Here is a 14,697-nt window from a genome sequence, read left to right as displayed (position 1 = left end):
CACTGTTCAAAGTGTTCCAAATGATTTAACATTGACTCCTATTATAATTTTAATGTTGCTACATTTTAATCTTAAAGGCAGATAAGCAATATTGGATTCAATAAATATTGTTTGTTGAAGGTATCCACCAATCATCAATAAAAACCCAGGTTTGTCAACCAAAATTGAGCTGCAGATAAACGTATATTCTTGATTTTAAAATACATTTAGCAATAGAATATTTCACATATGATTATAGTATTATATTTAAATGTTGCTTAATATTGCATGCTCTATCTGAATGACAACATTAATAATTTTAGATCAGTGTCCCTTTAACCCCTTAATGACCACAGCACTTTTCCATTTTCTGTCCGTTTGGGACCAAGGCTATTTTTACATTTTTGCGGTGTTTGTGTTTAGCTGTAATTTTCTTCTTACTCATTTACTGTACCCACACATATTATATACCGTTTTTCTCGCCATTAAATGGACTTTCTAAAGATACCATTATTTTCATCATATCTTATAATTTACTATAAAAAAATGATAAAATATGAGGAAAAATGGAAAAAAACACACTTTTTCTAACTTTGAACCCCAAAATCTGTTACATATCTAAAACCACCAAAAAACACCCATGCTAAATAGTTTCTAAATTTTGTCCTGAGTTTAGAAATACCCAATGTTTACATGTTCTTTGCTTTTTTTGCAAGTTATAGGGCCATAAATACAAGTAGCATTTTGCTATTTCCAAACCATTTTTTTCCAAAATTAGCGCTAGTTACATTAGAACACTGATATCTTTCAGGAATCCCTGAATATCCCTTGACATGTATATATTTTTTTTTAGTAGACATCCCAAAGTATTGATCTAGGCCAATTTTGGTATATTTCATACCACCATTTCACCGCCAAATGCGATCAAATACAAAAAATCGTTCACTTTTTCACAAATTTTTTCACAAACTTTCGATTTCTCACTGAAATTATTTACAAACAACTTGTGCAATTATGGCATAAATGGTTGTAAATTCTTCTCTGGGATCCCCTTTGTTCAGAAATAGCACACATATATGGCTTTGGCGTTGCTTTTTGGTAATTAGAAGGCCGCTAAATGCCACTGCGCACCACAAGTGTATCATGCCCAGCAGTTAATTAGGGAGCTTTTAGGGAGCTTGTAGGGTTAATTTTAGCTTTAGTGTAGTGTAGTAGACAACCCCAAGTATTGATCTAGGCACATTTTGGTATATTTCATGCCACCATTTCACCGCCAAATGCGATCAAATTAAAAAAAACGTAAAATTTTTCACAATTTTAGGTTTCTCACTGAAATCATTTACAAACAGCTTGTGCAATTATGGCACAAATGGTTGTAAATGCTTGTCTGGGATCCCCTTTGTTCAGAAATAGCAGACATATATGACTTTGGCGTTGCTTTCTGGTAATTAGAAGGCCACTAAATCCTGCTGCGCCTCACTCGTGTATTATGGCTAGCAGTGAAAGGGTTAATTAGGGAGTTTGTAGTGAGCTTGCAGGGTTAATTTTAGCTTTAGTGTAGAGATCAGCCTCCCATCTGACACATCCCACCCCCTGATCCCTCCCAAACAGCTCCCTTCCCTCCCCCACCCCACAATTGTCCCCTCCATCTTAAGTACTGGCAGAAAGTCTGCCAGTACTAAAATAAAAGGGTTTTAAAAAAAAATGAAATTTTTTTTTTAGCATATTTACATATGCTACTGTGTAGGATCCCCCCCTTAGCCCCCAACCTCCCTGATCCCCCCCAAAACCGCTCTCTAACCCTCCCCTCTGCCTTATTGGGGGCCATCTTGGGTACTGGCAGCTGTCTGCCAGTACCCAGTTTACAATAAAAAGTGCTTTTTTTTGTTTGGTTTTTTTTTCTCTGTAGTGTAGCTTCCCCCCCCCCACACACACACACACAGACAAACCCCCACCACCTTGCTGATCGTTTTTTTTTTATTATTTTGACATTTTTTTTATATTTTTTATTTCCACATTTTCTGTAGTGTAGCGGTTCCCACCCGCTCCCTCCCCGTGCACGCGCCCGCCCCCACCCTCCCGTGCACGAGTGCGCGCCCGTGCGCGCCCCCAGCCACCCCCGCCCACGATCCCGCCCCCCTTCACATCAACAGGGCCATCGATGGCCGCCACCCACCTCCCAGTCCGGCTCCCACCCACCAACGCAGGGAGCCACCGATCTCCGGTGCAGAGAGGGCCACAGAGTGGCTCTCTCTGCACCGGATGACTTAAAAAGGTTATTGCAGGATCACTGCAATAACCGGAAAGCATCTGGAAGCGAGCAGGATCGCTTCCAGCTGCTTTCCACACTGAGGACGTGAGGGTACGTTCTCAGGCATTAACTGCCTTTTTTCTGAGGATGTACCCTGCACGTCCTCAGTCGTTAAGGGGTTAATATAAAAATATATTGATTTGACAATGTTGGTGTTAATGAATTCTCTACTCCATATGTTGATGTAATGAATGGGAATGAGCATGCAATTCCAATCTAATATGTTATTTAAGGATATCCTAGGAATTATTTAATTTTCATCTATTAAAGGGACATGAAGCTCTAAAAGTGTAATTGTATACTTTTTGAAACTATGTACTACTGTTATCTGAACACATGATTTTAACTTTTGACCCAATGCCAATTTATGCATAAAAAAGCAGGATAATACCAGTAATGCATTGTTTAACCTAAAACAAAATCAATATGTTTTTAGAAGAACTAAAACAATAGACTGAACCAATGTAGCTCATAAAATGTTTAAACAAAACAATAAAATCACGTTTAAAAATCATTCAATGTAAAATTTAGTTGGCATGTCCCTTAAATGATGTGATCAATTTCAATAATGGAATCTATATATAAAATCAAATCATATGCAGAAGTGTGTGAATTTTTTCAAAATGTATACAAATAAGATTAAGCAATACACAAGGGAAGAATATAAATTGGACATTCAAAGAATCTTACATTAAAATTAAGATATCCAGAATAGATGGGATATCTTAAATTCAAAAAAAATTCAGAGTAGTCTTACAATGTAATCCTATGGTTTTTTTGTGTTTATTCTTATTTGTAAAGATTTTAATAATCCATTTTGCAGATACATATAAATATTGAACAATGTGGATTTAGTATGTAATGTTCTGATCCAGCACCAACATCCAGATCTGTAATATATTAAATGAGGATTGGATATCATTAATACAAATCATGCCATGTTTAAAATCTTTACATTATTAGCAAATCAATTAAAAACTATTAATCTTTTGGTAGTCCCATGAGTTAATTGTTTCCTCAATTAAATTCATGATAAATATATCCTGTACTCTTATTTTCAATCATTTGTGTTGTTTACTGTAGCTTTAATTATTTTTTAGTGTTATTTCATTCTCATCAATTGATGGGCATATGTTATTATTTTTTTGTATTCTGCTATTTTGTTTTTATTATGTATAATATTGAAAATAAGAATACTGTATTCTTCACATATATAATAATTCACATTTAATTTTGACCAACATGTATAAAGCAATGCCACTTACAGCAAACCCATGTTAACATGTATGCGCAATTCCATTTTCGCAATCATTGCGCAATGATTCCAAGCGGAATTACGCATCCGTCATTTGACCAACATGTATAAAGCAATGCCACTTACAGCAAACCCATGTTAACGTGTATGCGCAATTCCATTTTCGCGATCATTGCGCAATGATTCCAAGTGGAATTACGCATACGTCATTTGACCAACATGTATAAAGCAATGCCACTTACAGCAAACCCATGTTAACGTGTATGCGCAATTCCATTTTCGCGATCATTGCGCAATGATTCCAAGCGGAATTACGCCTCCGTCATTTGACCAACATGTATAAAGCAATGCCACTTACAGCAAACCCATGTTAGCGTGTATGCGCAATTCCATTTTCGCGATCATTGCGCAATGATTCCAAGCGGAATTACGCATACGTCATTTGACCAACATGTATAAAGCAATGCCACTTACAGCAAACTCATGTTAACGTGTATGCGCAATTCCATTTTCGCGATCATTGCGCAATGATTCCAAGCGGAATTACGCATCCGTCATTTGACCAACATGTATAAAGCAATGCCACTTACAGCAAACCCATGTTAACGTGTATGCGCAATTCCATTTTCGCGATCATTGCGCAATGATTCCAAGCGGAATTACGCATCCGTCATTTGACCAACATGTATAAAGCAATGCCACTTACAGCAAACCCATGTTAACGTGTATGCGCTATTCCATTTTCGCTCTGTGACGCATATTCTGTAGAGCGCAAAAAACATCATTCCTATTTCATGTGTCACTAATCTAAAATCAGATATCTAAACATCATATGTAGTGTATGTTGTGAGATCTGTGTAGGTTTAGTATCTGACTATATACACATTTTCTAAAATTCTAATAAAATATTAAGATATTATATGAAGTTGGATAGTTACCTGGTTCAGATTCTCTTTCATCTCCTCCCAGGCCACCGGACGGAGAAGCAGCTGCCCTGGTCCCCGCGTCAGGACTTTCAGATCCCGCAGCTGGGAGGGAAGAAGAGGAGGCCGAGGATAACGAGGATCTAAATCTTTGGGGACCCAGAGAGTGAGGAGCTCGCATAAAGTCACCTCATAAGGGAGTAGGTATAGTTTCCGTGGGGCCTTTCTTTGGCCCCCTCTTTTACGGGCTTGTACCCAGTTCCTTATGAGGTTGACTTTTTTTGACAAGCGCAACCTCATATCTCCGAATCTCCTCATGATTTGATCCTGGCTCCTCTGGACGCCACACACCAATTTAACCACATTGGTGATAGACTCCCAGAGGGCCTTCTTAACAGGCGCATCTGTCGACCTCCTCTTGTTCCCAAACAGCTGGGGATAAAAGTCCTTGACGGCGTGGACCAGTGCAGCGCTCTCCTGCTTGGTGAACCTGGGAGATGACATGCCTGCTGGGTTGTCCAATAAATATATTATAATAATATAAACTGCCTGCAGGCATTAGAGAACTGACAAAGATTGCAACGTGTAATGGACTTTTATATGGTGAAGTAAACATGAGATGCACCATGGGACAAGTTATCTGTACATCTGATTGGATAAAAGTTTGAAATATTGTTAGAATGTCTGTGAGACCATCCTGACTCAAGTTGTGTTTGTGTGATGAACTCTGATTGGCCGTTCCTTAATGTTTCATATCTTAGTAACTTCCTTACACATACCTCCTGGTGGTGCTGTTACTTCATTTTTCATGTAGACTTATTTGTAACTCATGGGCCTGTCATGCGGATATGTGTGACGCAGATTTAATATCCGTGATCCATTAAATATTAATGTTTAAATTAACTTTAAAATCTAATACTGTCACATTATTAAATGTTGTATACATTTTTCGGTTTAATAACGGTCTGTTTCTTTAATACAAATACACATTTAATATTGTATGTCTTTATTGTTCATAAAATCTATTTTTTGACTTATTGTGAAGTATTGACATTGCTCTATTAAATGTATTTTAGAATGCACATTGATTGTGTGCTATTGCGTGACATTAGACTCTAATGTTTAAAGATGCAAATCTGGTGTTTCAAGATCCGTTTCCCACGCAACATTTCTGAATGTTCAAATTCAGGTTATAATGTCAGTAACTTGGATAATCTGTTTATAGATGTTAAACTGTTTGTTTGTTTGTTATTAGTAAATAAACCTCGAGCTTGTATTTGTCTGAACTGCTCATATATGTTATTGTGCAATGGCGTCTTTATTTTTAAATAGACATTACAAACAAACAATTGTATCAAATGATCTGTAGAGATAGAAAATTGTTTAGACTTTAAAATGTAACTCAATTTATCTTTGTATTTAGATATCCTCAACAGAAGAAATTCAAATGCACATGGTTGAGCCAATCACATAAGGCATCTCTGTGCATCCACCAATCTTCATCTACTGAGCCTATCTCGATATGCTTTTCAAGCAAAGTATGTCAAGATAAGAAGAGAAGTAAATACACTCTTTAAATCTCTTAAAGGGACACTGTCCAAACAAATTTAGCGTTCGTGATTCAGATTGAGCATGAAATGTTAAGCAACTTTATAATTTAATCCGATTCTCAAATGTTAAGAATTATCTTGTTATCTTTCTTAGCAAATCAATAATGATATTTTAGATTACGGACAATTTTTGAAAAAAACCTGGGTTGTCCTTGATGATTGTTGGAGAAATTAATCCAACAAAAAAAAAAAGTTCTGTCCAGAGTACTGAAGCAAATAAATAATCAATTTAATGCCTTATTTTTAAAGTAATGATAGCAACATCACGAGGAACATTGATAACATGAGACAATTTATAAAGTTGCTTAAAATAGAATACTCATTCTGAATGTATAAATCATTACTTTTTTAACTGTCTCCCTTTAAGTATATTTTGAGTTCATGTCACTTTAAAGAGACATTTCACAATAATGCTTGAAAAATCAGAAACCTAGGCACCTTCCTTTTGCTAAATTAGTATAACATATGAGTAAAGCATATTTAGATTAACTTCTGGATTGTTTTACACACTGACTGAAATATATATTGTAATGGATGTATTTCGCAGTCTTCAGCTTAGAGGGACATTAAGCTATATGTTATTTATGCATTTTGGATAAGATTATAATATTTGAACAACTTAATATGTTTTGGTATTCAATCATTCGATTGTAATTATATATATTCTTGGATTAAATACATATCTACATAGGCTAGTTTGATGCTGATTGTTCGTTGCACATAGATGCCTTATGTAATTGAATAAGATATGTGCATTGATGTATATTTTTCGAAGTATATTTAAAGACTGAATGTAATTCTATAGTACTTTCTAAATATGTTTAAATTCTTTTATGATTTTTTAAAAATCAATACACAATATATTTTGTGAATGTCCCTTTAAGGACCAAAACATTTGGAATGTTGATTTAACATTGTCGAAAGAAACTAAAGGGGAATGAAAATTATATATAGATATGTGATGTCAAACTCAAGAGGTAAGATTTTAAAAACTACATAATATTAATAACTATAGTTAAATGTCCCTTTAAATGACTCCACTAGAAAATAAAATCTATTAACATGGCATCCAATAACTAGCTTGTGCAAAATATGAAGTTAAATGACCTACCATTTATAAATTTAACAATTTATAAATTTTATAAAATAATGTTTTGAGATACAAGATCTTATAAAATTAATTTTACATTCAACAACACTGTCACTTTAATGTAAGTGAACCACTTCCCCTTCTTAAAAGTGAAAAAAATAAATATAGGTCAAATTCTGACTACATATCCGAAATTATTTTAACATCTAAGATTTTCACAAGAAAAGCATCGATGGATCTCACTCCCCAATTAATTTAAAAAAGATAGTTTAATTTAATATTCTCTGAATCAGTGGATTTTCAAAAATTAATGCATAATTTGATCTTATGCATGTGCTTGTCAAATAGACAACTACCAGTCATGGGAGTCAAATTGTTTTTTATTGACAGATTATATGGATATTTATTATAATCTGTTCAAAAGAGGGTATTTAATAATAAAAAGTTGATTATTACCATTTAAAAATAAAATGTTTTTTAATCAAAACCAAAAAAAAAAAAATATTCCTGGAAGTCATCAGATGACAATCTGAAATTAAAAAACAAAATTTGACAAAGTTAATACACACGTTGTAAAATATTCATAAAATACATTTACAATCATCTTGTGTCTATGCTCTAACTTTGTGCATAATTTTATCAAGATATTTCTGATTTAAATTTAAAAATTTATAAAACAAACATACACCATTATATTGTGTAATAATAAAAAAATTAAAATATCAGAATTTCTAATTATACATAATAATGTATATCAAATTTCAATAATAAATATATATGTATGCTGAACATAAATGTAATATTTCATGTCCATTCAAATACCTCTATATCAACTATAATATGTATTCCTTTTTAAGATTGTGATACCTAAATATCTAATTATGAACTAAGTATGACTAATGTATGTAAGCTACTAATATTCAACATTCTTCCTGTGATTCTTAACTAGCATGCATTGGTAAACCAACCTGGATAATGCATGGTCTTTGAAAGTCAATTCAGGGGTAAACAGTTGATCTTCAATAGGTGTCTTATTCATCATTTCAAAAATAGAGGACTGAAAAACCATCTAAAAATTAGAAAATAATCTAAGTGTCTGATTGTGATACCTAAATATCTAATTATGAACAAAGTATGACTAATGTATGTAAGCTACTAATATTCTACATTCTTCCTGTGATTCTTAACTATCATGCATTGGTAAACCAACCTGGATAATGCATGGTCTTTGAAAGTCAATTCAGGGGTAAACAGTTGATCTTCAATAGGTGTCTTATTCATCATTTCATAAATAGAGGACTGAAATACCAATCTAGAAATTAGAAAATCATCTAAGTGTCTGATTGTGATACCTAAATATCTAATTATGAACTAAGTATGACTAAGTATGACTAATGTATGTAAGCTACTAATATTCGACATTCTTCCTGTGATTCTTAACTAGCATGCATTGGTAAACCAACCTGGATAATGTATGGTCTTTGAAAGTCAATTCAGGGGTCAACAGTTGATCTTCAATAGGTGTCTTATTCATCATTTCATAAATAGAGGACTGAAATACCAATCTAGAAATTAGAAAATCATCTAAGTGTCTGATTGTGATACCTAAATATCTAATTATGAACTAAGTATGACTAATGTATGTAAGCTACTAATATTCAACATTCTTCCTGTGATTCTTAACTAGCATGCATTGGTAAACCAACCTGGATAATGCATGGTCTTTGAAAGTCAATTCAGGGGTCAACAGTTGATCTTCAATAGGTGTCTTATTCATCATTTCATAAATAGAGGACTGAAATACCAATCTAAAAATTAGAAAATCATCTAAGTGTCTCCAATAGGATGCCTCCACAGCCTTATTCTATCAAATAGTTGGCACTTACCATGTGAACATGTCTTTGTATGGTTTTCAAGGTCAGCAGATTTGAAAGATAATGCCAGACATGATCCCATTGGTATTCTTCAATTTCAATCTTGTCTTTTTCCACTGTCAGTCTGGGAATTCTTCACTGTCATTCTTCGAATTCTTCCCCTTTCAGTCTTTACATGAAGTCATCTCCCTAATGGCATAATTTTTTTTATTAAAATTACTAATACAAGTGTGTGAATCAGTTCTGTACCCCTCTCCCACCCCCCATTTCTGAATCAATTTCTGTCACTAGCTTACTAAGCGTGTGTAGCATCTTGTGTTATGTTCTATGAAGTGTGAAGATGAGTCATATTGAGCAGAACTAACCTCTAATGTGTGACATTGAACCATAGTCATGCTAGAGGATAGTTATGCTAGAGGATCCCTTGCTGAGTATTTACATTTTAAGTAATGTGTAAACTAAATACTATTTTCGAAAATGTATGCCATATGATGTATTTGTGTACAATTCATGCCAGCAACAGTCCATACATCTATACTTACCAGCTGATGTCCTCTTTAAAAACCAGGTGGCAAAGACTCGCTACAGGACCCAATGACCAGAGCATCACCTATATTAATAAATGAAACACATTTTTAGCATTTGATGAACAATCCTAACATGTTTGCACAATTCTCTACTTGTCATTTCCCTAGAGTTCACATCTATTGACAATACTCCAGTCTAACTTCTATTATTTACCGTCTAAAGTGGCGGTTGATGATGTCTGCTCTGAGGAGGTTTTGGTGCGCCTGGACGCCCTGCAGCATCCCAGCCCGCTGTGCAATATTATGCAGGACACTACAGGCTATAACGATCTTAACCACCTTCTTTGGGTTGTACTGGAGGGCTCCTCCCGACCTGTCCAGACACCTGAACCTCATCTTCAGGAGCCCGAACATTCGTTCAACCACCGCCCTGGTTCTCTTATGAGCCCTATTGTAGCGCTCCTCAGAAACATCAGTCGGGCTACGCAAGGGGGTAATAAGCCAAGGCCGGCTCATGTACCCAGAATCACCTATAAATGATGAACAGAACATAATTCAAACTGAATCCTCAAAATAGTATTTTGAGTCCAAAAAAAGTTTGTGTACACGATAATCCACTAACAAATGTTTTATTTTTACAAGAATAATCTAGTTCAATATTATTATCTATCTTCCCATTTCAGCCAAGACATGCTACATATGCGTATTTCTCCTAAACCAAACCTTGTGTAAAATAAAAACTAAATGGTTACATTGCATTCTCTGAGCATTTAAGGTAAGACATGCTACATATCTGCATTGAACTAAAACTAGACATTAGCGGAAAGAGACAATGACATGGTTAAATTGCATTAGCTAATATCTTCCCATTTCAGCTAAGACATGCTACATATGCGTATTTCTCCTAACCAAACCTTGTGTAAAATAAAAACTAAATGGTTACATTGCATTCTCTGAGCATTTAAGGTAAGACATGCTACATATCTGCATTGAACTAAAACTAGACATTAGCGGAAAGAGACAATGACATGGTTAAATTGCATTAGCTAATATCTTCCCATTTCAGCTAAGACATGCTACATATGCGTATTTCTCCTAACCAGACCTTGTGTAAAATGGCAAATAAATGGTTACATTGCATTCTCTGAGAATTTAAGGTAAGACATGCTACATATCTGCATTGAACTAAAACTAGACATTAGCGGAAAGAGACAATGACATGTTTAAATTGCATTAGCTAATATCTTCCCATTTCAGCTAAGACATGCTACATATGCGTATTTCTCCTAAACCAAACCTTGTGTAAAATAAAAACTAAATGGTTACATTGCATTCTCTATCTGAGCATTTAAGGTAAGACATGCTACATATCTGCATTGAACTAAAACTAGACATTAGCGGAAAGAGACAATGACATGGTTAAATTGCATTAGCTAATATCTTCCCATTTCAGCTAAGACATGCTACATATGCGTATTTCTCCTAAACCAGACCTTGTGTAAAATGGCAACAAAATGGTTACATTGCATTCTCTATCTGAGCATTTAAGGTAAGACATACTACATATCTGCATTGAACTAAAACTAGACATTTGCGGAAATAAAAATAAATGGTTAAATTGCATCCTATAGCTGAACATTACGCTAACATTTTAAAACTACAGTGGCAATTGTCAAACTAATTAACCATGTTGTGCACAAATACTCACCAACGAGATAACCAGGGGGCATTTGTCTTTCCTCAAATGGTCTCCACAGGGACGACTGAGCGAGGATGCGGGCATCATGACAAGATCCTCCAAAATTCGCACACACATGCATAATCCTCATCTGTGCGTCACAAACATACTGCACGTTGAGGCTATGAAAATGTTTGCGATTTCTGAAGGGCAAGTCATCAATTGGAGCACGCAGCGCAATGTGGGTACAATCTATGGCTCCCAAGACATTGGGCAATTGAGCAATATCAAAGAATTCCCGCTTCAGGCGCCTCCAATCACCATCATTCTGTGGGAATCCTATGTATTGCTTACTGATACGTACCATGGCATCCAGAAAGTTATCAAACACCACAGAGAATGTACCTTGAGCCAGGCCATGCATGTACAGTTCTCCGGATTAAAAACTCCCGGAGGCCAGGACGTATAGACAACTTAGCATCTTACTCATGCCGGGAACAGCAGTCCTTATTCTTATACGTGGCTCCAAATGAGGTTTAAGAAGATCGTAAAGGCCAATGAGCTGTTCGCGATTGAGCCGATACTTATCATAAACCTCAAAGTCGCTCATGTTTTCCAAGGTGGGTCTCACCCTGTAGACACGAGGACCTCGAACCAGACGACCCCTTCGTCTCAGTCTGAACCGCCGAGGCTGCCTGATTCGACCAACAGCTAGTTCGCCAATAGCAGCACTAGCAGCGTCTACCATGTCATCGTCATCCATCTTTCAAAACAGCGTAACAAGGTATGCACTTGATCTGATGTGAATCACAAGTGATGCATTGGCCATGTTGTTTGGGGGATTTATAGTACAATTAGTCCAATGGTATTGAGTTTGTAATGATTGCTGATTGTATTCACTTGTTTGTATGTGAGCGGCGCGAATGCTTTCACAGTGGGCGTTTTTTTGTTGTTTGCTGAAATGTTGTTTTCCCACAATGAATCTCAATGTGAAAGTGTACAATATCACACATACAGTGCATGTTTGTAATGTTTGATCATATGCGTAATCAATATTTCTTAAATGCGATCTTATAGTAACAAGCACACGTCCAGGCAAACATGAATGAAAGTGCATAGTTGTGTATAATGTGCATCGAATGTGATCGATCAATGTTGCTGCAACATTGTTTGTAAACGATAAAGTAACATCTGCCATCTGTAGTATTGTATATATAAGTGATTGCCGAGCTGTCAATATTGTATGCGTCCCTTTAAAATCGCAATAATAATTCAGAACTTCCCGTCTGCCATCTGTAGTATTGTATATATAAGTGATTGCCGAGCTGTCAATATTGTATGCGTCCCTTTAAAATCGCAATAATAATTCAGAACTTCCCGTCTGTCATCTGTAGTATTGTATATATAAGTGATTTCCGAGCTGTCAATATTGTATGCGTCCCATTCAAATCTCAATAATACTGAATAACTTCCGGCTGTCATCTGTAGTATTGTATATATAAGTGATTGCCGAGCTGTCAATATTGTATGCGTCCCATTAAAATGGCACTAATACTGAATAACTTCCGGCTGTCATCTGTAGTATTGTATATATAAGTGATTGCCGAGCTGTCAATATTGTATGCATCCCATTAAAATGGCACTAATACTGAATAACTTCCGGCTGCCATTTGTAGTATTGTATATATAAGTGATTGCCGAGCTGTCAATATTGTATGCGTCCCATTCAAATGGCACTAATACTGAATAACTTCCGGCTGTCATCTGTAGTATTATATATATATAAGTGATTTGCGATCTGACAATATTTATTAATTGTCCCATTCAAATCTCCCTAATAATGCTGTTCCAAACTGTTATTTACGTATATGTTATATTGTAGTATTGAGTGTTAAAGTTCAGAAAGGGGCGGTACAGTTGTGAATCTGTAATGTGTATGGTTGAATCTTCTAATGACGTCATCATATTATTAACCTGCCTATGTAGTTCTGAAATCCTCATTGTGTTGTTGTATTTGACTACATTGTTATTGTGTGCTGAATAAAATATAAATGTGTGCTTTGTGGTTGCGTGATGGGTGATGCGTGTTATGTACATCTACGTATATATTGTGATTGTGTCCCACATATGCTGACTTCTATATAGCGGTCTGGCATTGTTGTTCCTTCCCATAAAGTGACATCTGTAATCTGGTGTAATGATGATCTTCTTGTACGTAATTCCTAATGGTTTATTGTGATGGAATCATGATGTTAAAAGTACAGTAAAATCCATATGTTCTGTTTTGTGATTCCTAGAGAGAATGTAATGTGTTTTTCCCCCATCATTTGAATGCACATGTATGAGTGAATGCTAAAAGTAATGTATGTGCATCCATGACTGATCATGTGTTAAGCCTATGTAGATATGCAGTTGCTGCAAGCATATGAGTTGAATAAATGAAATGCAATAATAAAGGTAAACGAGACGTGTTTCCCATTGTGTACTGTTTGTGAATCCTGACATTTTTGAATGATTTTTGTGTCTGTTTAAATGTGATTTTTTTGTTTAAAATGTTTGTTACTAGTGATGTTGATTTGTAGTTGATGTAATGTAAAAGTATGAAACAATGTAATGCTGTTGTGAATATTCAATAAGTACAATCCATAAGTCCAACATAGGGAAATAGTCATTTCTTGATCTATTTATCATAGCTGGGTCTAACGCAGAAAAGCATGTATTTTTTTCCTATTTCTAGCGCTGGTATTTGGAGTTTTTAGGTCTACGCTATTTGCGTGCGTTAGGGAAATCTGTCTTTCGCGTGCACGAGCACGTCTTCCCCATAGAAGTCAATGGAGGCTCTAAATTTTGGTAATTTCAAAGACTGGTTTTCCTCGTAAAGTGAGTGACATCATGAGCTTGTGTGAAAAAGTAACTAAATCGTGTTCATTTTGTAATAAATAACTTTTTTGTGTATGTCATGTGGTGTATATTGTCTGTATGCATTGATGAGTGTATGTTTGTGATAATCTTATTAGTTAGATGTAGCTATATGAGGGTCTTTTCCCGTGTGTCAATGTAAGTCAATGGCAAAATGGATTTGTGTTGTTTTTTTTCTAACACCCGAGATCTCGCAACTTTGATCCTTTGTATTTTGATGAAAAATTATTAAATCTTAAAAATAAATATAGTGTAGTGTTTGTATGAGTGTAAGTGTACTTTGTGTAATATTTGTTTTGGGATTCGTGGATGTTTATTTTGTCGGTATATGTTAACTACTGGGTTTGAGCTGTCGGTAGAGATTTGAGCGTTGGGTGATTTTTGAGTGTCGGTAACTGAACTCTAAATACCGGAGTCCGTAAAAAACAAGCGTTAGGAGCCTCTAACGCTGGTTTTGACGGCTAACGCCAAACTCTAAATCTAGGCCATACTATGCTAAAACCATTTGTTCTAAATATTTTTAAAGCATTT

Source organism: Bombina bombina, chromosome 5, assembly GCF_027579735.1.
Source record: "Bombina bombina isolate aBomBom1 chromosome 5, aBomBom1.pri, whole genome shotgun sequence".
In the NCBI taxonomy this organism is placed as follows: domain Eukaryota; kingdom Metazoa; phylum Chordata; class Amphibia; order Anura; family Bombinatoridae; genus Bombina; species Bombina bombina.
The sequence above is the reverse complement of the archived record's forward strand: the minus strand, read 5'-3'. Positions refer to the sequence as shown.